Source organism: Protopterus annectens, chromosome 11.part0, assembly GCF_019279795.1.
Source record: "Protopterus annectens isolate FY-2018-M chromosome 11.part0, PAN1.0, whole genome shotgun sequence".
NCBI classification, from domain to species: Eukaryota; Metazoa; Chordata; order Ceratodontiformes; family Protopteridae; genus Protopterus; species Protopterus annectens.
Window position 1 is genome coordinate 877,906,271 of NC_056745.1, and position 22,996 is coordinate 877,929,266.

Below are 22,996 nucleotides of genomic sequence, written 5' to 3' on the forward strand. Positions count from 1 at the left end.
CCAGTCTTATTTGCTGACTGAACAAAGGTATGAAAGGTGTTCCTAATCTCAAGATAATTTTCTGATTTTTTTGAAGAGTTTGTGGATAAATGCATGATTTTTGTCATTCTCTGTAGTTGGGCAGAATAGGTTGGATTTTTACATTTCTTTCTGTTTCACCTTTGCATTTTCTATTTAGCTATTTATTCCCATTACCGATTATGGTTATTGTCCTGCGTTCCTCTTATTAGCTATGAAGAAAGATGAATCTGAAAGGGCCTTAATGTTTAACAAATGAGGAAAATGTAATCACAATTTCTCCCCCCACAGTACACACAAATTGTATGTTGTGTGCTTGAAGAGGAACACTTGGATGTGCATGCAAAGCTTCTGGAATTTAGAGACTAGGATCCTCCAAGACGGGAGGAACAAGAAGTTGATATTGAAAGGGTTGCTGCTGCTTACTGCGACAAAAAAAAGAAAATACTTAAAGGTCGAGCAGCCAGAGATTGTTGTGTCTTTAGGCTTTTCCCTGTTAGGGGTCGCCACAGCGGAACTCCGGTCCGCTAATGATTGGCAGTTGATTTTTACGTGCTGAGTTGCCAGCCCTAACGCACAACCTTTAGCGAAGGTATGCTCATTCATGCATGTCTGCATGCAGAAGATGCTCTAGCTGTGAGTCGAACCGGTCAGCGTCTTACTATGAGTCGCCAGTGCTGCCACAGCACCACCACCGCGGATTTTAAGGTGACTATTTCCCTTCCCCCTCAAGTCCATTAGAAAGAGTGTTTAGTTAAAGCAATGCATGAGCTCTGGAGCAGACATCGGCCTCGGGGATTTCCCATGTGGAGGTCTCCATTCTGCCTGACCCTGATCCCCAAAGACTGAGTAGTTTTACCTCTATGCTAGAGTTATCAAAGTATTTGGAGATGAGGGCTTCCTCCACCATGTCAGTCAGGTCAGCTAGTTCCCTCCAAAGTCTTTCAATTCCCCTGACTGGGACAGATGGTGAAGGCCTCCTTTCATTCACTTTAGTCAAGGTGTAGATAGAAATGAGTGCCTTCTCTTCCTCATCTGTCTCTAGGTCTCTTAACTTATGGCTTTTTCCTAGACTGAGTTTCCACACCAAGAGTTTTGGAACCAACTGCATTCCAGCAGACTCCAGAGCCAGCATTAATGAGGCTCTTCCTTCAGCCCAAGGGTTGTGTCATCAGTATTGGTGACCTTGGTACCAAACATCTTCGTGCTGAGGCCCCAGGTCATTTATGTTGATGGTTCTGCTGTGGCTTCAGCTGCAGGAACTCCTCTGAGGAAGGCTGTAGAGGTAGCTGTGGCCCTGGTGGAGTGGGATCTGATGCCTGTAGGGACAGATTTCCCATGATAGGAATAACAAAACCGTATGCAGTGGCCTATCCATTTTGAAATTGTCTGTTTGGTAACTGGCTTCCCTTGAGCCCCTACAGCATAGGACACAAAAAGTTGTTCTGATTTCCTGAAGTACTTTGTTCTGTCCAAATAATAACGTAGCTGCCTATGGATGTCTAATGAGTGTAGCAGCCTTTCCCCTTTGTTTTGAGGATTGGGGTAAAAGGTAGGTAAGTGTATGGCTTGATTTAAAGCTATCCTGAATACCACTTTAGGCATAAATGACGGGTTGGTACGAAGGGAAACCCTGTCCTGATGGAAGATGAGAAAGGGCTGCACCGCCATGAGGGCCTGTAGTTCCGAAACCCTACGAGCTGAAGTGATGGCCAGAAGGAAGGCTGTTTTCCAGGACAAATATTGCAAATCTGTTGAGGCAGCTGGTTCAAAAGGAGGCAATGTTAATTTTTCTAGAATGCAATTAAGATCCCAGGCTGGTATTGGTTGTTTCCTTGGTGGTCTTATATTCTTAGCCCCTCTGAGGAACTGTCTTAAGAGTGGGTGAGAAAATAAAGGTGGATCCGTGTTGAATTCTGCAGAAATGGCTGAGGCATGGATTTTTATGGAGGAAAATGAAAGTCCACTGTTCAGTAGCTCAGCTAGATACTGTAATACCTGAGGCAAATTCAGTTTTCTAGGGTCCTGGCCTTTTTTCTCATTCCAAGAGCAAAACCGTTTCCATTTCCTGGAGTAAGCCTTTCTAGTAGATGGCCTTCTGGCCTCCAAAATGACATCCTGCACCTCTTTGGGGAGTAGGGTCTGTTGTGGTGTTAAGGAATTTTCCATGCAGCGAGATTGAGTGTTTTCAGCGGACTGTGAAGAGTTTTGTAGCTGTGCTGAGTCAGCAGAAGAGGCATTAGAGGTAGGGACCAGGGAGGAGTATGTGTTAGGCTCCTCAGGAGTGGGTACCAGTGTTGCCTTGGCCAGTCTGGAGCAATCAGTATCATCTTCGGTCTGTCTGCTCTTGCTTTCAAGAGCACCTTGGGCAGAAGAGGCAGAGGTGGGAAAGCGTAGACTGTCCATGCTGTCCAACTGAATGAAAGGGCGTCCACTCTCCAGGCCTTTGGATGAAAGGTCCTTGAACAAAACTTTTCCAATTGATGATTCCTGTGGGAGGCAAAGAGATCTATGTCTGGCCTCCCCCACGCTTGGATTATCTCTGTAAACACCTGAGGATGCAACTTCCATTCGTGTGGATCTGTCATATTTCTGCTTAGATTGTCTGCCAGCGTGTTTTCCAATCCTGGCAAGTACTGTGCTTGAAGTTCGATTTGCCATTCCATAGCCAAGTTCCAAAGTGTCATAGCGAGTCTGCACAAGGGGTATGAATGTGTTCCTCCTTGTTTGTTTATGTACCACATTACTGTGGTGTTGTCTGTTCTTATTAGTAATTGCCCTGGATGCAGGAGGTCCTTGAAAGCTGTAATTGCATTTATCACTGCTAGCATTTCTTTTTGATTGATGTGAAGGTGCTTTTCCTTTTGGGACCATTTGCCCTGAATGCACCTGTCTGTCATGTGCGCCCCCCAGGCGTAATCTGAGGCATCTGTTGTGATGACTTGATTTGCTTGAGGCTTGCAGAATGGGAGACCTGTGTTTGCTTGACATGCTTGGGCCCACCATCGAAATTCCTTTTGCAAACATGGAATTATTGGTATTATTGTTTCCAAACTGTGACTGTGTTGAGACCATAGGTTTTTTAGGTACCATTGAAGTTTCCTCATATGCAACTTTGCACATGGGATTAAAAGAATGCAAGATGCCATGAAGCCCAGAGCCTGCAGGATTTTCCTTGCAGTAAGCCTGGTACATTTTGCTAGTATTTTGAAGTACTGAGTTAGTTGTCCCTGTTTTTCTGGCGTAAGATAGGCCATCTGGGTGTTGGTGTCCAAGCTGGCACCCAGGAAAGTTATTTTCTGAGATGGTGTTAGCCTGGATTTCTCTTTGTTGATTGTGTATCCCAGAGAATGCTGCAACCGTGTTACATAAGTCAGATGTTCCAGAAGTATGTGCTTGCTGTCCGCTTGGATCAGGCAGTTCTCCAATTAAGGGTAAATTTGTATCCCTTGAAGTCTGCAGTAGGCAATCACTGATGCCAGGCATTTTGTGAATACTCTGGGCGCAGTAGATAAGCCAAAGGGCAATGCAGAGAATTGATAGTGGATTGAACCTGCAAGAAATCTGAGGTATCTTCTGCAGCTTTGTCTGATTGGGACATGCAGGTATGCCTCCTTGAGGTCCAATGTTACCAGCCAAAACTCCTTGCCCAGCATGGGAAGAAGCTGCTGTAATGTGAGCATCTTGAATTTTGGTGCAGTAAAATGTGTTTAGGATGGGTAAGTCCAAAATGGGTCTCCAGTCGGTTCCTTTCCTTGGTACCAGAAATAGTCTGGAATAAAAACCTTGACCTTGTTCGTGAGTAGGTACCTCTTGAATAGCTCTCATGTCTATGAGCTTTGAAATTTGTAGTTGTGCCTCTGCCCTTTGATTGTGTGGCAGGTTTGGCATGCCTCTCATTTTTGGAAGAGTGTGGAAATGAAATCCGTAGCCTCTGTTTATAACGTCCAGGATCCATTTGTCTGTTGTGACAATATGCCAATTTCTTGTAAATAATGCCAGCTTTCCTCCCAAGGGTGCTGCCAGCTGAGACTTGCTTGGCATGGAAATGAGGGAGTCATTGGGTTTGTTTCCTGTATTGCTGTGCACTGTCTTCGCCACCTCTTGGTGCTGGAGTTTGCCATTGCCTGCCTCTATATGATCCTTGTGATTGCCCTCTGCCCCTTGTGCATCTGTATCTACCTCTTTGGGGCTGGTCAGAGGCTGGAAAGGACAATTTTTTTGAAGGCCAATTTCTGCTAAAACGTGGTGGTTGGACCTGTAGAAAAGCTTTGACAGTTTGCATAGATTTGGCTTTTTCTTCCATTTTCCGTAATATCTCCTCAGCATTAGTACCAAACAGCACATCCTTTTGTAAAGGAGCATCTAGAAGTTTAGCTTTCACATGATCAGGCAAGCTTTGTTCCCTAAGCCAGGCATGTCTACGAATGACTGATCCTGTAGCAGCAGCTCTACTTGAGGCCTCTAGGGCATCATAGCCACATTGTGATTACTGCAGCTGTATTAGCACAGGAACATCTACATTTATGGTAGGTACAAAACTGTACTTTTTGGCACCAACAGCCAAGGGATATGAAATGTTTTTGATGAAACCTGTCTGCTTTTCCACTGGCTCTGCCACAGTGTGCTCCTCAGTTAGACCTCTTGGCCTTTTCATCCTTGTTTCAGAAGGAAATATGAATGGAAAGCCACTGATAATCAAGGGAGTCCTGAGAATATTCCTCTCCTGAGCCCTCAGATGTGTCTCTCTGTATGCTGAGGAGCAGAAAATGCAAATGGAGACCTCTGAATTCTCTATTGTTGTTCCCCACCACTCTGAATTCTGTCTTAGAACTTTTCTGAACCTCTTTCTTCTGTGCTGGTTTCTGAGCCGTTTTTCAGATAAGTGCCCCATTGGAGTTTTTCCTCATCTTTGTCTTTTATTTAGTCTTGATTGGTTTCACATCATCCAGAAAGGGAAAATGTCAGTGTGGGGGGCAGATTTTCTTATAAAGACCATCATGATCAGTGTCTGTTCTGTTTGGGTGATTCCTATGACCATATGCATTGTTCTGTCTGCCAAGTGTTTGTCTCCAACACCCTGCACAGTCTGCTCTCCTCCTTACCTATTTACCTTGAAAACCAGTGTCTTAAGCTGTTGGTTCAAAGTGCTATGCCAGAGACTTCCCATCCTGAGGGTCAGCTGCCAACCAAAAACTTGTCTGATACGGCTACTGTCCAGCCACCTTCACATGCATATGTTGAGACTAGTGCGAGCCTAGAGGATTGTCTGGTAGTTCCTTCGGATACTCCTGCCACCACCCTGTCGGAGGCCGGCATGGATCCAACTTCTTGCATTTTCTTAGAAGCTTTACAGATGTCAGCTTCAGATGTTGAAGGGGAAACTTTGCTGATTGTATCTGAGGGACCAAGAAGGATTCTGCAGATCTTAGTGAGGGAGGAGATCCCTACTACTACATGTATTAAGCATCGCCAGTGGTCTGGCCCTCCCAGGTTGTTTTGTGCGGACATCCCACAGAAAAAGAAATAGAAAATCAAGCACATTTGTCCTGCAGTTAAGGATCTCGAAAGAGAATGGCAGGATTTTATGTGGGTTGTTTAAAGCCTTAATGGCTTTTTACAACCTTTTCAAGCAGTGTTTGTGCCTGCCCCTTCCCTGGTCTTCCACTCCTTTTAAAAGAACTAGGGGGATGGATTCCCCTGAGGACAAGGATTCGAGGTAAGAGTCTTTAGCCTACCCTTCTCAAATTTCTTCCCCCTTGGACTGTAATTCAGAGAAAGAGAATTCTATTAGTCCAGATACCCCTTTAGAGGAACTCTCCTTTGGGGTCACTGTTACCTGAATAAGTGGGTTTGCTTATAGCCAGCAAAGGTATTGCGAGATTTTTCAGATGGAGCCTTCCAAGCTGTCTGCTGATTCCCCCCCCCCAGTTCTGGCTGCCTTTCTGGATACCTTTCAGCAGCTTCTGTGGCCCCTGATTCGCAGCCCTTGCCTCCCAGGAAATGTGACCGATTTTACAAGGTGCCTGATGAATGTAAATTGCTGTATAAAGGCCCTTCTGATGAATCTTCTGTAGTCTTTCTCTTCTGACAACAAGCCCTCCACGCTTTTGCATTCTACGAAGCTGCTTCCTTTAGGCAAGTATAGTAGGACCATGGAGAGGCTGGCCAAAAAGACTTATACTGCTGCCACTTTATCTTTTAGGGCCATTAACTACCAGACTAATATGACTAGGTGTGTTTTGGCCTTACTTTCTCAGATAATTTCCATCCTTCCTGACTTTAAGAGGAAGGCTTCTACCTTTTCCTGCATTCCACCTCACAAGTTGCGTGCCGCTGTGTTAAATGTAGTTACAATGCAGCTGATACTTCTTCCAGGGCTGTTGCATTGGTTCTGTTATGAGGTGTTACTCTTGGCTTCTTCTTCAAGCTTTGCCTGATGACACTAAGGACAAACTATTGGATGGTCCTCTGGATAATAAAAATCTTTTTAGTAGTGCTGCTGCTGAACGTTTTAAGTCTCTCCAGGATAAGGGTAAAGCTTTGCAGAAGTTGAAACATATTTTTGTTTCTCCTGTTCCAATGTTTCAGGAAGAATTACCCTTCTAAACCTTTTGTTCTCCGTCAGTTTCACCCTCCACCTGAGAATAAAAAAGGTTCTAGATGTGTACCTACTGCTAAGCAAGCTCAGACCCCTACTTCCTAGAAACTTCCTTTTCAGAATAAGGTGGTTTCCATTTGACAGTTTTCTTCCTCTTTCCTTTGACCTGGCTCCGTTATCTCTTTCTTTCTTTGTCCCTTTCAAATTGGTTAAGAATTGCAACAGACTCTTGGGTCCTGTCCATTATCTGCCAGGGGTATTTCATGGTTTAGAAATATTTTCCTCCCTTTTTGGGCATCTCTAAATCTCCTCCGCAACAACTTCCTTTTTCCCCAGAGGTGTTTTATTCTCTGTTGAGCCAGAACACCATTCAAGCTGAAACCCGAGCCCAGGTAGGGAGTTGTTTTTATTCAGACTATTTTTTGCCCCCAGGAAGAAGGGCACTTGGAGACCAATTCTGGATCTTTCTCAGTTCCAATCCTTTCTCAAGAGTCATTCTTTTTGGATGTTTTCTCTTCAGACATCATTTCCCCTGGTTTCTCAGGCCTTTGTGGTGTCTCCAGATCTCAAGGGTGCCTACCTTCATTTCCCCATTCATCCCCTTTTCAGAAAATGTTTTACATTTCTCTGTTTCATCCTTGTATTTTCAGTTCTCTGCTTTGCCTTTTGGCCTCTCTTCTGCCTCAAGGATATTTACCAAATGTCTCACTCCTGTCATTGCATTTTGCAGGATGAGAGGGGTTCAGATCTTTCCTTGTCTGGATCCCTAGTTCACTATTTCCCTGTTGCAGAGTCTGAGATTCACCATAAACTTTCAAAAATCAACTCTGACCCCTTCTCAGGATCATGATGATCATCATGTTTCACTGTTGCAGTCATTACACTTGGGTTATTCTGCTGGCAGGCTACCCACAGTCGGCCAGAATTCCAAAGTCTAGGTCCGGTGTCAGTTGCTGTCGCCTCTTCCCTGACGTCAGTGCGCCAGGGGTATAAAAGATGCAGCCAACGCTATTTTCTTCAGTCTTTCCTGCCACGCGGTGCCCGAAGCAAAAGCAGTTCGCAAGTGCCGGTTGGCCAACTCCTGAGATTTTCGAAATTTAATTTCAGAACGGAGGTCTTCAATAAAGTTAAGTACCCCGTTGGGGAAACGTTTTCTTGCTCCAGACCGATGTCAGTAAAAGTTAACAATTGTATTTCTTGTGGGAAGCAAATACCTCATAAGGATTTTCACTCTTACTGTATTCCTTGCCTAGGCCCTGACCACAACGTTGCTAGTTGTTGGTTTTGTGCTAGATTCAACCAACGCACTATTAAGCGTCGGTTTGATTTTGCTTTACATTACTTTGGCCGAAGATTTAACTACATAATGCCATCGGAACAACCGACAACCGGAATTCATAAAAACCGCAAACACAAAGAAAAGGACAGGCATCCGAGGTCCAAAACCGATGACGAAGCCTCTTCTAGGCCAGTCGCCGGTTCTCAGTGAGGCGCTTTCGCAGCCCCTGACACCCGCTACCTCAGAGCCACAGGCCGCATCTGACTCCCACGTGGAGACAACTAGGCCTTTGGAAACTCAAGGTATTGGGCCTGCGGAAACTATTCCCTCAGATGGGTCCGGAGCCGCTGAGCAGGCATCAGCTTCTGAGGGTGTTTTCAGACCTTCACAGCTTACTATTAAGTCCACTACAGCAGCCAAGTCAAAAACACCATTAAAGACAAGGAAACAAGTACAGCATTCTCCTGGACAGTCATCCATGCCAAAGAAACAGATGCTTAAAATGGCCGAGGACCTAATTACTTTGATCAGGGATTCCCATCCCTTTCCTGATAAAAGGCCTAGGCAAGACACTGACTATGACTCCTCTGACCAGGTTTCTGATGTTCATCGTGCATACAGCTGCAGTAATCACAGATGGGTTCTCTGCCGTCAGGCGGGTCCTCGGTCGGCCGAATTCCAAAGTCTAGGTCCGGCGTCGGTTGCTGTCGCTTTCTCTCCTGACGTCCATGAGGCCGGAGTATATAAGACACAGCCGACGCCATGTTCTTCAGTCTTTTTTGCCGTGCGGTGCCCGAAGCAGAAGCAGTTCGCAAGTGCCGGTCGGCCAGCTCCTGAATTACGAAAAATTGGAAACCGAAGTCTTCATTAAAGCTAAGTACCCCGTTGGGGAAACTTTTCTTGCCTCAGACAAATGGATCCTGGACGTTATAAACAGAGGATACAAATTTCAATTCCACACTCTTCCAAAAATGAGAGGCATGCCAAACCTGCCACACAATCAAAGGGCAGAGGCACAACTGCAAATTTCAAAGCTCATAGGCATGAGAGCTATACAAGAGGTACCTACTCACGAACAAGGTCAAGGTTTTTATTCAAGACTTTTTCTGGTACCAAGGAAAGGAACTGACTGGAGACCCATTTTGGACTAACACCATCTCAGAAAATAACTTTCCTGGGTGCCAACTTGGACGCAAACACCCAGATGGCCTGTCTTACGCCAGAAAAACAGGGGCAACTAACTCAGTACTTCAAAATACTAGCAAAATGCACCAGGCTTACTGCAAGGAAAATCCTGCAGGCTCTGGGCTTCATGGCATCTTGCATTCTTTTAATCCCATGTGCAAAGCTGCATATGAGGAAACTTCAATGGTACCTAAAAAACCTATGGTCTCAACACAGTCACAGGGAAAACACGCTGGCAGACAATCTAAGCAGAAATATGACAGATCCACACAAATGGAAGTTGCATCCTCAGGTGTTTGCAGAGATAATCCAAGCGTGGGGGAGGCCAGACATAGATCTTTTTGCCTCCCACAGGAATCATCAATTGGAAAAGTTTTGTTAGAGGACCTTTCATCCAAAGGCCTGGAGAGTGGACGCCCTTTCATTCAGTTGGACAGCATGGACAGTTTACGCTTTCCCACCTCTGCCTCTCCTGCCCAAGGTGCTCTTGAAAGCAAGAGCAGACAGACCGAAGATGATACTGATTGCTCCAGATTGGCCAAGGCAACACTGGTACCCGCTCCTGAGGAGCCTAACACATACTCCTCCCTGGTCCCTACCTCTGACCCCTCTTCTGCTGACTCAGCACAGCTACAAAACTCTTCACAGTCAGCTGAAAACACTCAATCTCGCTGCATGGAAAATTCCTTAGCACCACAACAGACCCTACTCTCCAAGGAGGTGCAGGATGTCATTTTGGAGGCCAGAAGGCCATCTACTAGAAAGGCTTACTCCGCAAAATGGAAACGGTTTTGCTCTTGGAATGAGAAAAAAGGCCAGGACCCTAGAAAACGGAATTTGCCTCCGGTATTACAGTATCTAGCTGAGCTGCTGAACAGTGGACTTTCATTTTCTTCCATAAAAATCCATGCCTCAGCCATTTCTGCAGAATTCAACACGGATCCACCTTTATTTTCTCACCCACTCTTACGACAGTTCCTCAGAGGGGCTAAGAATATAAGACCACCAAGGAAACAACCAATACCAGCCTGGGATCTTAATTACATACTAGAAAAATTAACATTGCCTCCTTTTGAACCAACTGCCTCAACAGATTTGCAATATTTGTCCTGGAAAACAGCCTTCCTTCTGGCCATCACTTCAGCTCGTAGGGTTTGAACTACAGGCCCTCATGGCGGTGCAGCCCTTTCTCATCTTCCATCAGGACAGGGTTTCCCTTCGTACCAACCCGTCATTTATGCCTAAAGTGGTATCCAGGGTAGCTTTAAATCAAGCCATACACTTACCTACCTTTTACCCCAATCCTCAAAACAAAGGGGAAAGGCTGCTACACTCTTTAGACATCCTTAGGCAGCTACGTTATTATTTGGACAGAACAAAGTCCTTCAGGAAATCAGAACAACTTTTTGTGTCTTATGCTGTAGGGGCTCAAGGGAAGCCAGTTACCAAGCAGACTATTTCAAAGTGGATAGGCCACTGCATACGGTTTTGTTATTCCTATCATGGGAAATCTGTTCCTACAGGCATCAGATCACACTCCACCAGGGTCACAGCTACCTCTACAGCCTTCCTCAGTGGAGTTCCTACCAAAGATATTTTGAAGGCAGCCACTTGGAGTTCTGTACATACCTTCACAAAACACTACCACCTGACTTTATATTCCAAAACTAGTGCAGGCTTTGCCACTGCTGTGTTGCAGGGCATTCTGGCTCAACCCAGTTCCACCTAGTACCTACCACCCTGTGCGTAGCTTTGGGACTCTACCCATCTGTGATTACTGCAGCTGTATGCACGATGAACATAGTACAGTTTTGTACCTACCATAAATGTAGATGTTCGAGTGCTAATACAGCTGCAGTACAGGTTTCCCTCCCTCCTTCCCCACTTGGTTAAGGCATGGGGCCTAACCCTCTCTTCATACAACCTGACTGGGTTATCCTTCTATGGTTTATTTGCTTGCAACTACTGATTTTGGACTATATTGCATTGCATGTATATACATATATATATAATTTATGTATTGCCTTCCTTCTGGGGGCACCTGACATCTGGGGCAAGAAAGACTGAAGAACATGGCGTCGGCTGTGTCTTATATACTCCGGCCTCACTGACGTCAGGAGAGAAAGCGACAGCAACCGACGCCGGACCTAGACTTTGGAATTCGGCCGACCGAGGACCCGCCTGACGGCAGAGAACCCATCTGTGATTACTGCAGCTGTATTAGCACTCGAACATCTACATTTATGGTAGGTACAGAACTGTACTTTTCCTCTGATTCCTCTTCAGATCAGGGATATTCTCTCCCTCCCTATGAGGACTCTGATGCAGAAGAATCTATGCCTTCAGCCTCTCCGCCTGAGGATTACTCTTTTGGGGAAGCCTTGCACACCATGAGGGAGCATTTCCATTGGGAGAGCCAGGATTATTCATAATCCAAGAAAAGGCTCAGAGACTTTCTTTTATTGCCTCAGCACAGGCCCCTGGCTATCCCCCCGTGCTTGATATTGTTGATGATGTTTTCTCTGAATCCAGTTTGTCTCCTGATTCTTTACCCCCTGCACCAGTCAAGCCAGACAGGTACTACAGGGTTCCAGACTCTCATAAATTTCTTTATAGAAACCCTGCTGCTGACCCAGAAACAATTTCTCAGGGTCCCAAAGGGGTTAAGGCTTCCACTGCTAAAAACCCTGTCCCCTCTGATAGGGATTCCAGAGCTCTGGATAGATGGGGGGAAAAAAGTTTACGCTTCTGCTACTTTAGCTGTAAGGGCTTTAAACTGCCAGTTTCACATGCTTAAATATCAACAACACCTAATGTCTTTGTTAAAACAGAAAATGCTTACAAACTCAGAATGTCCTGACAATAAGGAAATGCTGGATTTATTGCATGCAGCTGAACAAGTGGGAAAGCATACTCTGCAATGTGGTTTTGATTCATCAGAGGCTTCTTGCAGAGCCGCAGTTACAGGCTCTGTCATTCGAATGCATGCTTGGTTAAAAGAACAAAGTTTACCTGATCATGTTAAAGTAAAATTATTGGATGCTCCACTACAGCATGATACTTTGTTTGGTGTTAAGGCAGAAGAGGTGTTAAAGAAAATGGAGGATAAAGCAAAGTCAGTGCAGACAGTAAAGGATTTCTTACAGGTTCAGCCACCTAGATTTAGCAGAAACTTGCCTTCTAAAAATTGATCCTTTTCGCTGTCGGACAGGCCACAAAGAGGCAGATACAGACCCCCAAGAGACAGATCTCAGCCCCAAGGCTCATACAGACCTAAACAATGGGGTACTTCAGCCCCCAAAGGAGGAGAAGACAAATTACAACCTTATAGGAAACAGTCCCAATGACTTCCCTCTACAAATGCCAAGCACTTACCTTTTGGCAGCACCCTTGGGGGAAAGCTAGCACTTTTCTCACAAAATTGGCACGTGATCCCCCAGGACAAATGGGTACTGAATATTGTTTCTCAGGGTTACAGGTTCCACTTCCACACCCTTCCAAAATCAAAAGGTATGCCAGACCTGCCACAAAACCAATGGGCAGAGGCACAAAAACAAATGTCTGCTCTCATGGACATAAAAGCTATTCAAAGAGTACCACAGCAAGAACAGGGACAAGGATTTTACTCAAGACTTTTCCTGGTACCCAGAAAGGACAAAGCTTGGAGACCAATATTGGACCTGTCAATCCTAAATACTTTCCTGGATATTCCGAAATTCAAAATGTTAACATTGCAGCAGCTTCTACCCATGCTGGGCAAGAAGGCTTGGCTAGTTACTTTGGACCTCAAGGAGGCATACCTGCATGTCCCAATCAGACAATCTTGCAGAAGATACCTCAGATTCATAGCTGGCTCAATGCATTACCAATTCTCTGAACTGCCCTTTGGCTTATCTACTGTGCCCAGGGTCTTCACAAAATGCCTGGCACCAGTAATTGCATTCTGCAGACAAAAAGGAATTCAAATATATCCCTACTCGGATGACTGCCTTATTCAAGCAGACAGCAAGGACATTCTACTAAAGCATCTGGCGTTTGTAAAAATATTACTAATTTGCCTAGGGTACACAGTAAACGAAAATAAGCCAAAACTAGTGCCCTCTCAAGAGATAATATTCCTGGGTGCAAGCTTAAATACAACTGCCCAGATGGCTTATCTCACACCAGACAAGCAAAGGCAACTAACTCATTACTTTCCAAAGATGGCAACAAAGACCCAGCTCCCTGCAAGAAAAATTCTGCAGGCTCTGGGCTTCATGACATCCTGCATTCTACTAATTCCATATACAAGACTGCATATGAGGAAACTATAATGGTATCTAAAAAGTGTTTGGGCTCAACACTGTCACAGCCTGGAAACAATAACTCTTATTCCCTGCCTACAACAGGAGTTTCGATGGTGGGCACTGGCCTGTCACCACAACAAGGGACAGCCTTTCACCTTACCCACAGCCAAGCAGACAATAACAACAGATGCATCGGATTATGCCTGGGGGCACACATGGCAGGAAAATGTATTCAGGGCACGTGGCCCAAGGAACAAATGCATCTTCACATCAATCAAAATGAGATGCTAGCTGTACAGCATGCCCTGACAGCCTTCAAGGATCTACTACATCCAGGACAACTATTACTAAAGATGGACAATACCACAGTTATGTGGTACATAAACAAGCAAGGGGGCACACATTCCTACCCCCTCTGCAGGCAAGCTATGACTTTGTGGAACACAGCACTGACCTATCAAGTACATCTGCAGGCACAATTCCTACCAGGAAAGAAAAATACTCTGGCAGACGAACTAAGCAGAAATCTCATGGATCCTCACAAATGGAAACTAAATCCACAGGTCTTCAGCATGATAAGGAAATGGGGACACCCAGACATAGATCTTTTTGCCTCCCCTCACAACTGCCAACTACAGAGATTCTGCACAAGAACGTATCACTCACAAGCATGGAAAGTGGATGCTGTATCGTTCAGCTGGAAAACACTGACAGTTTATGCCTTTCCTCCACTGCCTCTTCTTCCCAAGGTGCTCCTAAAAGTCAGACAAGAGAAGCCAAAAATTATTCTGATTGCCCCAGACTGGCCACGCCAGCACTGGTACCCAATCCTAAAGAGCTTGTCTCAAGGCCCAGCCTGGCCTTTACCTCAAATTCCTCATCTTCTGACTCAACAAAACAATCAGATTCTGCACAGTCAACTCAGAACCTTAAATCTGGCTGCATGGCAGATAATATAGCCACTCAGACCACACCTCTCTCTAAAGCTGTTATGGATGTCATTTTAGAAGCCAGGAGGCCCAGCACTAGGAAATCTTATACAGAAAAATGGAAGAGATTCTGTGCTTGGAACCAGGCACAAGGACTCGAACCACTTGTTCCAAATATACCTCAGATTTTACAATACCTTACTGAGATGCTGGACAAAGGCCCATCCTTCTCATCAATTAAGATCCATGCCTCTGCCATTTCAGCTCATTACAATACGGAACCTCCTATTTTCTCTCATCCACTACTAAGACAGTACCTCAGAGGGGCAAAAAACATAAGACCCCCAAGGAGAGCATCGATACCTACATGGGACCTCAATTTTGTTTTAGAAAAGCTCACACTGCCTCCTTTTGAGCCAGCCAGTACAGCTGATATAAAATTCTTATCATGGAAAACTGCTCTGCTCCTAGCAATAACTTCAGCACGAAGAGTCTCAGAGTTACAGGCATTAATGGCAGTGGGACCTTTCATCATTTTTCATCAGGACAGGGTTTCTCTAAGGGCAAACCCAACATTTATGCCAAAGGTAATATCCAGTGTGGCTCTTAACCAAATCATTCATTTGCCAACATTTTATCCAAATCCCTAGAATAAAGGGGAGAGACTTCTGCACGCTTTAGACATACACAGACAGCTAAGCTTATATTTGGAGAAAACAAAAGCTTTCAGAAAAACTGAGCAACTGTTTGTAGCTTATGCTGCAGGATCACAAGGAAAGCCTATCTCAAAGCAGGCTATTTCAAAATGGATAGGACACTGCATTCGTTTCTGCTATTCACAACATGGTAAATCAGTGCCTAAGGGCATTAGGCCACATTCAACCAGAGCAGCAGCCACTTCAGCAGCCTTCCTCAAAAGGAGTACCAACCAAAGACATTTCTAGTGGCTGCAACCTGGAGTTCAGTGCACACTTTCACCAAGCACTACCACTTACCTCTCTACTCTAAATCTAGAGCAGGCTTTGCCACTGCAGTTCTGCAGGGACTTGTAGCTTCTCCTAATCCTGTTTAGGTCCAGCCACCCAACCTCAGCTTTGGGATTCAACCCAAGTGCAATGACTGCAACAGTGAAACACGATGAACATAGTACAGTTGTGTACCTACCATAAATGTAGATGTTCGAGTGTATTCACTGTTGCAGTCCAGGTTACCCACCATCCCCCTTTTCTTTGCTGGGACTTTTCTTTACTGCTCTGTTCTATACAACCTATGTGGTGTATTTGCTTGTAGATGAAGGAAATGTTTATTTTAGTACATGCATGCTTCTTGGCATAATTTTTTAGCCTACCTATTTGTGGGCACCTGACATCTGGGGCAAGAAAAACTGAAGAAAATGGCGTTGGCTGCATCTTTTATACCCCTGGTGCACTGATGTCAGGGAAGAGGCGACAGCAACCGACGCCGGACCTAAACTTTGGAATTCTTGCCGACTGCGGGTAGCCTTCCAGCAGGATAACCCAAGTGTAATGACTGCAACAGTGAATACACTCGAACATCTACATATGTGGTAGGCACACAACTGTACTTTTTGGTTGCAGAATCCAGTCCATCCTCATGTTGGCATATCTGCCTGTCACCAAGGCCCTGTCTGTTGTTGCTTTTTTCAGTCTCTTCTTCCTCTGGGTTCAGTTTTGGCCAGGGGCTTTCTCAGGATCCTCGAGTTTATGGCGTCCACCATTCCTATGCTTCCTCTGGCTAGGCTCCATGTGAGAAAGCTACAGTGCTATCTCAAGTCAATGTGGCTTCAGCATTGCCACCACATGGGTTTCCCAGTTCCCTTCCTTTTTTGTCTCAGGCTGGAGCTTCTGGGGTAGATTCCTCAACTTTCTCTCAGTCCGGGGTTTGCTTTCCATGCTCTGGCCCTGACTCAATAGCTCTTTACAGACTCCTCAGACTGGGGGTGGGGAGTTTCCTTTGGCTCTCTCAAGGTACAGGGTCTCTGGCTTTTTCATCAGAGTTCAGAACACTTCACTATAAAGGAGATGAAGGCTTTGCATTTAGCTCTTCAGGCTTTTCATTCCCTCTTTCATCCCAGTCCCATCAGTTTTCATAAACAATACCTTAATGATGTGGTACCTACCTTAGACTAGCTCTTCAGGTTTGGAATCTAGATGTCCATTTTCAAGTGACTCTTCAGATTGTTTACATTCCGTTTTAGATCAGTGTAGTGCTGTACCCTTTGAGCAGGTCCAGTACATACACTTACGAATGGATGCTTCACAGAGATGTTTCTGGACATTATCCATTGGTGGGGTGTTCTTCTGGTAGGTGTTTTTTGCTTCCTTCTGAACAGACAGCTTCCTCTATTCTGTTCCAGAGTGCCAAATTCTCTGGCTTGGAAAGTGGAAGTCCTGCCTTTTCCTTCGAAGAGGATGTTTCTGTATGCCTTCCCTCCCCTTCCTCTGCTTCTGAGACTCTTCCCAAAATCTTGTTAGCGACTCCCTTTTAGTCCAGACAGCATTGGTTCCCCATTCTTTCTCACTTGGCTAGAAGCAATCACCACACGTTACCTCACACAAGACAAGGAGTCTCTTACCTGTCCTTACTTGTCTACTCTTCAACTGACATTGTGGGTGATAGGGTTTGATCTCTTTCAGGCTCCTGGTTTCTGAAGATGCACTTCAGGTCCTGCAGGAGGCCAGGAAGCCATTGCCAGGAAATTATATTTGTCCAAATATGAGAGATTTTCTGTTTGGTGCCCCTCTCGCCATCAGGATCACCTATCTGTGGAGTTTCCTCTGGTTCTCTCTCTTATTTGTCTGATCTGCTGCATGATGGGTTGGCATATTTTTCAGTTTTCACTCATTCACTCCAGTGGAACTCAGGAAGTTTGCACTGTACCTTCCAATGGGCAGAGCCTCAGCCTTTTGACATAATCAAAGTATGTCCTCCCATTTCAAACAAATGTTCATATCTCTGGAACTATAGGGGTTATGAAAGAAGTATAAATGGCATACCCTTCAGCACAAACTGTTTTTGTTGTGGTAGTGTTTAGGTTCTAGGTCTTAAACTGAATTTTGTAAGTCAAAGTAAACATAGTGAACATTACATCTGAAATATATTGTAAACAACTTGGAATATCTCAGCACTCACTCAAGTTACAGACATGCATCATTTTATTCATCTAGCTGAGAGCTTTCATATGAGGCTAAGGAGTTCTGTCTGTTACTTGGTTGTGGAGATATTTAGAAAAATGTAAAAATTGTATCTATGTAAATTAATATCATAAAAACAACAGTTAATATCTCTTTACTTGTACTACACAGAGGTCAAATATTAATGCAGTTGAGTTTGCAATTGTGTAAGTTTTAAGATGAAATCTTTTAGAACCTGTACATAGCACGGTTTTGGAATTATTGATGCAAATACGAACAAGCAATATTTGATGCTTAGAGGCACCATTAGGGGTTAACTCCACATGCACCTAGAGGTGTCACTCTGATGTAATGAGTTAAGCTCACCTGTCAGCAATTTCTACTCGTCTGCCCTTGACTTATCCTCTGGCCTCTAGATTTTAGATCAAGTAATTTCTTAGACTTCATTCATATTGGACATCCCAGGAAGCATATTCTGCCTTCCTGGGACTTCAGCTTTGTTCTTGAAAAATTGACTTGGGCTCCTTTTGAGCCTGCTGCCTCAGCTTCCTTGCAATATTATACATGAAAGACTGTTCTTCTTTTGGCTCTTTCTTTGGCCAAGAGGGTATATGAACTTCAGACTCTCATGGCTGTTCCTCCTTTCTTGGTTTTCCACAGAGACAGGATGTCTCTTATTATTAATCCTTTTTGTTGTATACCCAAGGTGGTCAATCAGTTGTTCCTTAGTCAGTTTATTCATTTGCCTTCCTTTTTTCCTTCTCCACAGTCTGCCAGTGAGAAGGGTATTCCCACCTTCAATTTGCATAGACAGCTCAAATATTATTTGGATAAAATTAAACACATTCAGAAATCTGAGCAGCTTTGTGTTTCTTTTAACCCAAGATCTTTGGGTTTAGTTGATGTTCATGTTTCACTGTTGCAGTTATCACACTTGGGTTATCTGCCTGCAGGTAGCCCTCAGTCAGCCCGAATACCAGAGACTTAGTATTTCTACGTCAGTTGCTGTCGCACCAGGACTGACATCAGGTCGTCAGGGGTATAAAAACAGGCAGCCAACGCCATTACATCAGTCTTTCTTGCCGAGGAGCCCAAAGCAGAAGCAGTTTGCATGAGTGCAGGTCGGCCGCTACCTGAGTTTTTGTTTCTGAATTGAATCATCCTGAAGTCTTCTAAAGCTAAGTTTCCCATTGGGGATCCTTTTTTCTTGCTCTAACCGATGTCAGAAAAAGTTAACAATTGTCTCGGCTTTGGAAAGCAAATGCCACACCGAGATTTCCATTCTTACTGCGTCACCTGTTTAGGCCCAGACCATTACTTACCTCGCTGTCGGTTTTGTGCTTTGTTCAATACCTGAACTATTCATTGTCTGGCCCTTATTGTCGCTAAATACTTTGCGCTCGATCTCTGTATTCCGAAATGGCTTCGGTAAGCCATCCGACTAATGATCTTCCAAAAAAAAAACGCAAGGATAAAGACAGAGACAGACCGCATAGGTCCAAAACTGCCGACGATGCTTCCATTAAGCTAGTCGCCAGTTTGCCAGTACTCAGCCACTTTCGCAGCCCCTGATGCCCGCTTCACTGGATTCGCAGGCCACTACCGAGACCCGTTCAGAGTCCGGTATGCCACGAGACTCTTCTTTGACTACGGAACCTGCGGATGTCTCTACCTTGGATGGGTCCGGAGCCGCTGTGCAGGCACAGGCTTCTGAGGAAGTTCTTCGCGCTATCGATATTTGACACAAGCCGACGACTTCTTTCGCGTCTTCCGTTCTGTCTAAAACTACCTAGTTTCTAAGGCCAAGAGTACAAGCTATGCCTAAAAAAACAACGACTCAAACTCAAGCACCTGCTTCCTTGACACAACATCAAATGCTTAAAATGGCAGAAGACCTGATTATGCTGATTAGGGGAAGCCAGCCTCCCCCTGCTAAGAGAAAGAGACCTGTGTCCAGCAGCTCTAACAGACCGAGAGTCTGACAACTCTGAGGTTTCTGATTATGAAGACATGCCTTTACCTGCTTATGAGGATTCTGATGCAGAGGAATCCATTCCCTATGCTTCATCTCCAGAAGATTTTTCTTTTGATGAAACCTTACATACTTTGAGAGCATGTCCACTGGGAATGCCAAGACTATCCTCTGTCCAAAAAGAGACTAAGAGAATTTTTAGAGTTGCCACAACATAGACCTTTAGCAATACCTCCAGTTCTAGATGTTGTGGATGATATCTTTATGGAATCCAGTCTAACTGCTGATACTTTACCCCCTGCTCCTAGGAGACCACACCGGTACTACAGAGTTCCTGACTCTCACAAATTTCTTTTCAAAAATCCTACTGCTGACCCAGAGGTCATTTCCCTGGGGCCTAAATGTATGAAAGCAACTACAGCTAAGAATTCCACCCCTTCTGACAGGGATTCCAGAGCTTTATATAGATGGGGTAAAAAAGTACACACCTCTGCAACTCTCGCCATTAGGGCATTGAATTGCCAGATATTCTTCGTGTTTCACTGTTGCAGTCATTACATTTGGGTAATCTGTTGGCAGGTTGCCCTCAGTCGGCCTGATTAACAAAGTCTTGGGTCCTGCGTCGGTTGCTGTGCCTTCTTCCATGACGGCATGTCGTCAGGGGTATAAAACATGCAGCCGACGCCATTACATCAGTCTTTCTTGCTGTGCGGTGTCCGAAGCAGAAGCAGTTCGCAAGTGCCGGTCGACCAACTCCTGAAATTTTCATTTTTGAGTTTCAGAACCAAAGTCTTCAACTTAAAGCGAAGTACCCCATTGGGGAAACTTTTTCTTGCTCCTTACCGATGTCAGTAAAAGTTAATTGCATTACTTGTGGAAAGCAAATACCTCACAAAGATTTTCATTTGTGCTGTATTCCTTGCCTATGCCCTGACCACGATGTACCTTGCTGTCGGTTTTGTGCTTTATTTAATCAGCGCACTATCCATCGTTGGTATATTTTGCCTCTAAATATTTTGGTTCTCTGTTGAATTATCCAGAAATGTCAGTTAGCTATCCGACTACCGGGATTCTGAGAAAACGCAAAGATAAAGACAGAGACAGGCCGCCGAGGTCTAAAATTGCCGATGACGGTTTTTCTAAGCCAGTCGCCAGTTTGCCGGTACTCAGTGAGGTGCTTTCGCAGCCCCTGATACCCACTACTCCTGATTTTCAGGCCTCTACTGAGACCCATTCGGAGTCCGGTATGCCGCGAGATACTTCACCTATAGAACCCGTGGATGTCTCTACCTTGAATGGGTCTGAAGCCGCTGTGCAGGCACCGGCTTCTGAGGGTGTATTCAGGCCTACAGACTTGCATATTAAATTGACACCTCCTTCATTACTAAGGCCTAAATCTTGATCCATGTCTAAAAAACCGACGCTCAGGCCACATGTTCATCCCCTACGCCTAAAAAACAAATGATAAAAATGGCTGAAGATCTGATTACTCTAATCAGGGGTAGTCAACCCCCCCCCCCCCCCCAAGAGGCCTAGGGCTGAGCTTGATTATGATTTTTCTGATCAGGATTCTATTTCTTCGGACTCTTCTAATGACCTGGATTTGTCCCTACCTACTTAGGATTCTGATGCAGAGGATTCCATTCCTTCTGCTTCCCCTCCTGAGGATTATTCTTTTGGGGAAACTTACATACTTTAAGGGAGCATTTCCACTGGGAAAGCCAGGAATTTTCTGATTCAAAAAAAGAGGCTTAGGGATTTCCTTCTTCCTCAGCATAGGCCTTTGGCTATACCTCCTGTACTAGACATCGTTGATTGTGTTCTCGGAATCCAGTTTGGCCCCTGATTCCCTGCCTCCAGCTCCTAGTAAACCTGACAGATGCTACAGGGTTCCTGAGTCCCACAAGTTCCTTTTCAAAAATCCTGTTGCAGATCCAGAAACAATTTCTCAGGGGCCCAAGGGCATTAAGGCTTCTACTGCTAAAAATCCTACCCCTTCTGATAGAGACTCCAGTGCGCTAGACGGGGTAAAAAGGTTTATACTTCTGCAACCTTGGCAATCAGAGCTTTAAACTGCCAATTTCATATGTTAAAATATCAACAGCATATTATTGGACTGCTTAAACAGAAAATGATGATTCCTGACTGTGTGGAAAATAAAGATTTACAGGATGTAATGCATTCTGCTGAACAAGTTGGAAAACATACTTTGCAACTTGGTTTTGATTCATTAGAGGCCTCTTGCAGGGCTGCTGTTTCTGGGTCTGTGCTTAGAAGGCATGCTTGGCTTATGGAGCAGTCTTTGTCCAATCATGTTTAAGCTAAGTTGTTGGATGCTCCTTTAAATCAGGACCGCCTGTTTGGCAATAAGGCTGAAGAAGTTCTTAAAAAGATGGAAGATAAAGCTAAATCTATGCAAACTGTTAAAGATTTTTTACTAGTGCAACCTCCAAGATTTAGTAATAATAATTGGTCCTTTCCAGCCCCTTCCAGATCCTCTCAAGCCAAACCCAGACACAGCAAAAAACCCAGGTTTCAGTCCCAGGGGACTCTCAGAACTAAGCAGTGGGAGGCCTCCACTTCCAAGTCTGGAAATAACAAGACACCCCCCTATGGTAAACAGTTTCAATGACTTCCTTTTAAAATTCCCAAGCACTTATCTTTTAATGGCCCTTTTGGGGGGAAAGATTGCTCTTCATGCAAAGAACTGGGAACTCATAACCCAGGACAAATGGGTTTTAAATATAGTGTCCCAGGGATACAGATTTCATTTCCACACTTTGCCATCACCAAACGGGTGCCAGACCTGCCCCCAAATCACTGGGCAGAGACTCAAAAACAAGTACTTCCCCTCTTAAGCATGGGGGCTATTCATCTGGTACCAGAAGAGGAAAAGGGACAAGGTTTCTATTCCAGGCTTTTTCTGGTACCCAGAAAAGACAAATCATGGCGTCCAATCCTGGACCTGTCTGCTCTAAACACCTTTCTGGAGATTCCAAAATTCAAGATGCTGACTCTTCACCAGTTACTTCCTATGGTAGGCAAAGAAGCCTGGTTGGCAACTTTAGATTTAAAAGAAGCATACCTGCACATCCCAATCAGGGAATCTTGCAGAAGATACCTACACTTCAAAGCAGGCTGCTTGCATTATCAGTTCCCTGCACTGCCCTTTGGCTTGTCTACTGCGCCCAGGGTATTAACAAAGTGTCTGACTGCAGTTAATGCATTTTGCAGGCAAAGAAATATTCAAATATATCCATACCTGGACGATTGTCTAATTCAGGCAGAAAACCAGGACATACTTTTAATCATCTGGCGTTTGTAAAAAGGGTTCTAACTTGCCTGGGGTACACCATAAACGAAAAGAAATCACAACTGGTACCCTGTCAACAGATTACATTCCTGGGTGCAAGCTTGAATACAACTGCCCAGATGGCTTTCCTCATGCCAGAAAAGCAAATTCATTTGTTAACTTCAAACAAGTGGCTACAAAAACCCTGCTATCTGCAAGACAAATACTGCAAGCCTTGGGGTTCATGGCCTCCTGCATTGTTCTAATTCCATATGCAAG

General features: G+C 44.7%; 1 protein-coding gene across 6 annotated transcripts in view; it reads left to right on the plus strand.

Annotated features, from left to right (window-relative positions):
• The window catches only part of USP15 (ubiquitin specific peptidase 15), a 2,212,142-nt gene that overhangs the window by 640,121 nt on the left and 1,549,025 nt on the right, over positions 1-22,996 (plus strand). The window lies entirely within an intron of this gene.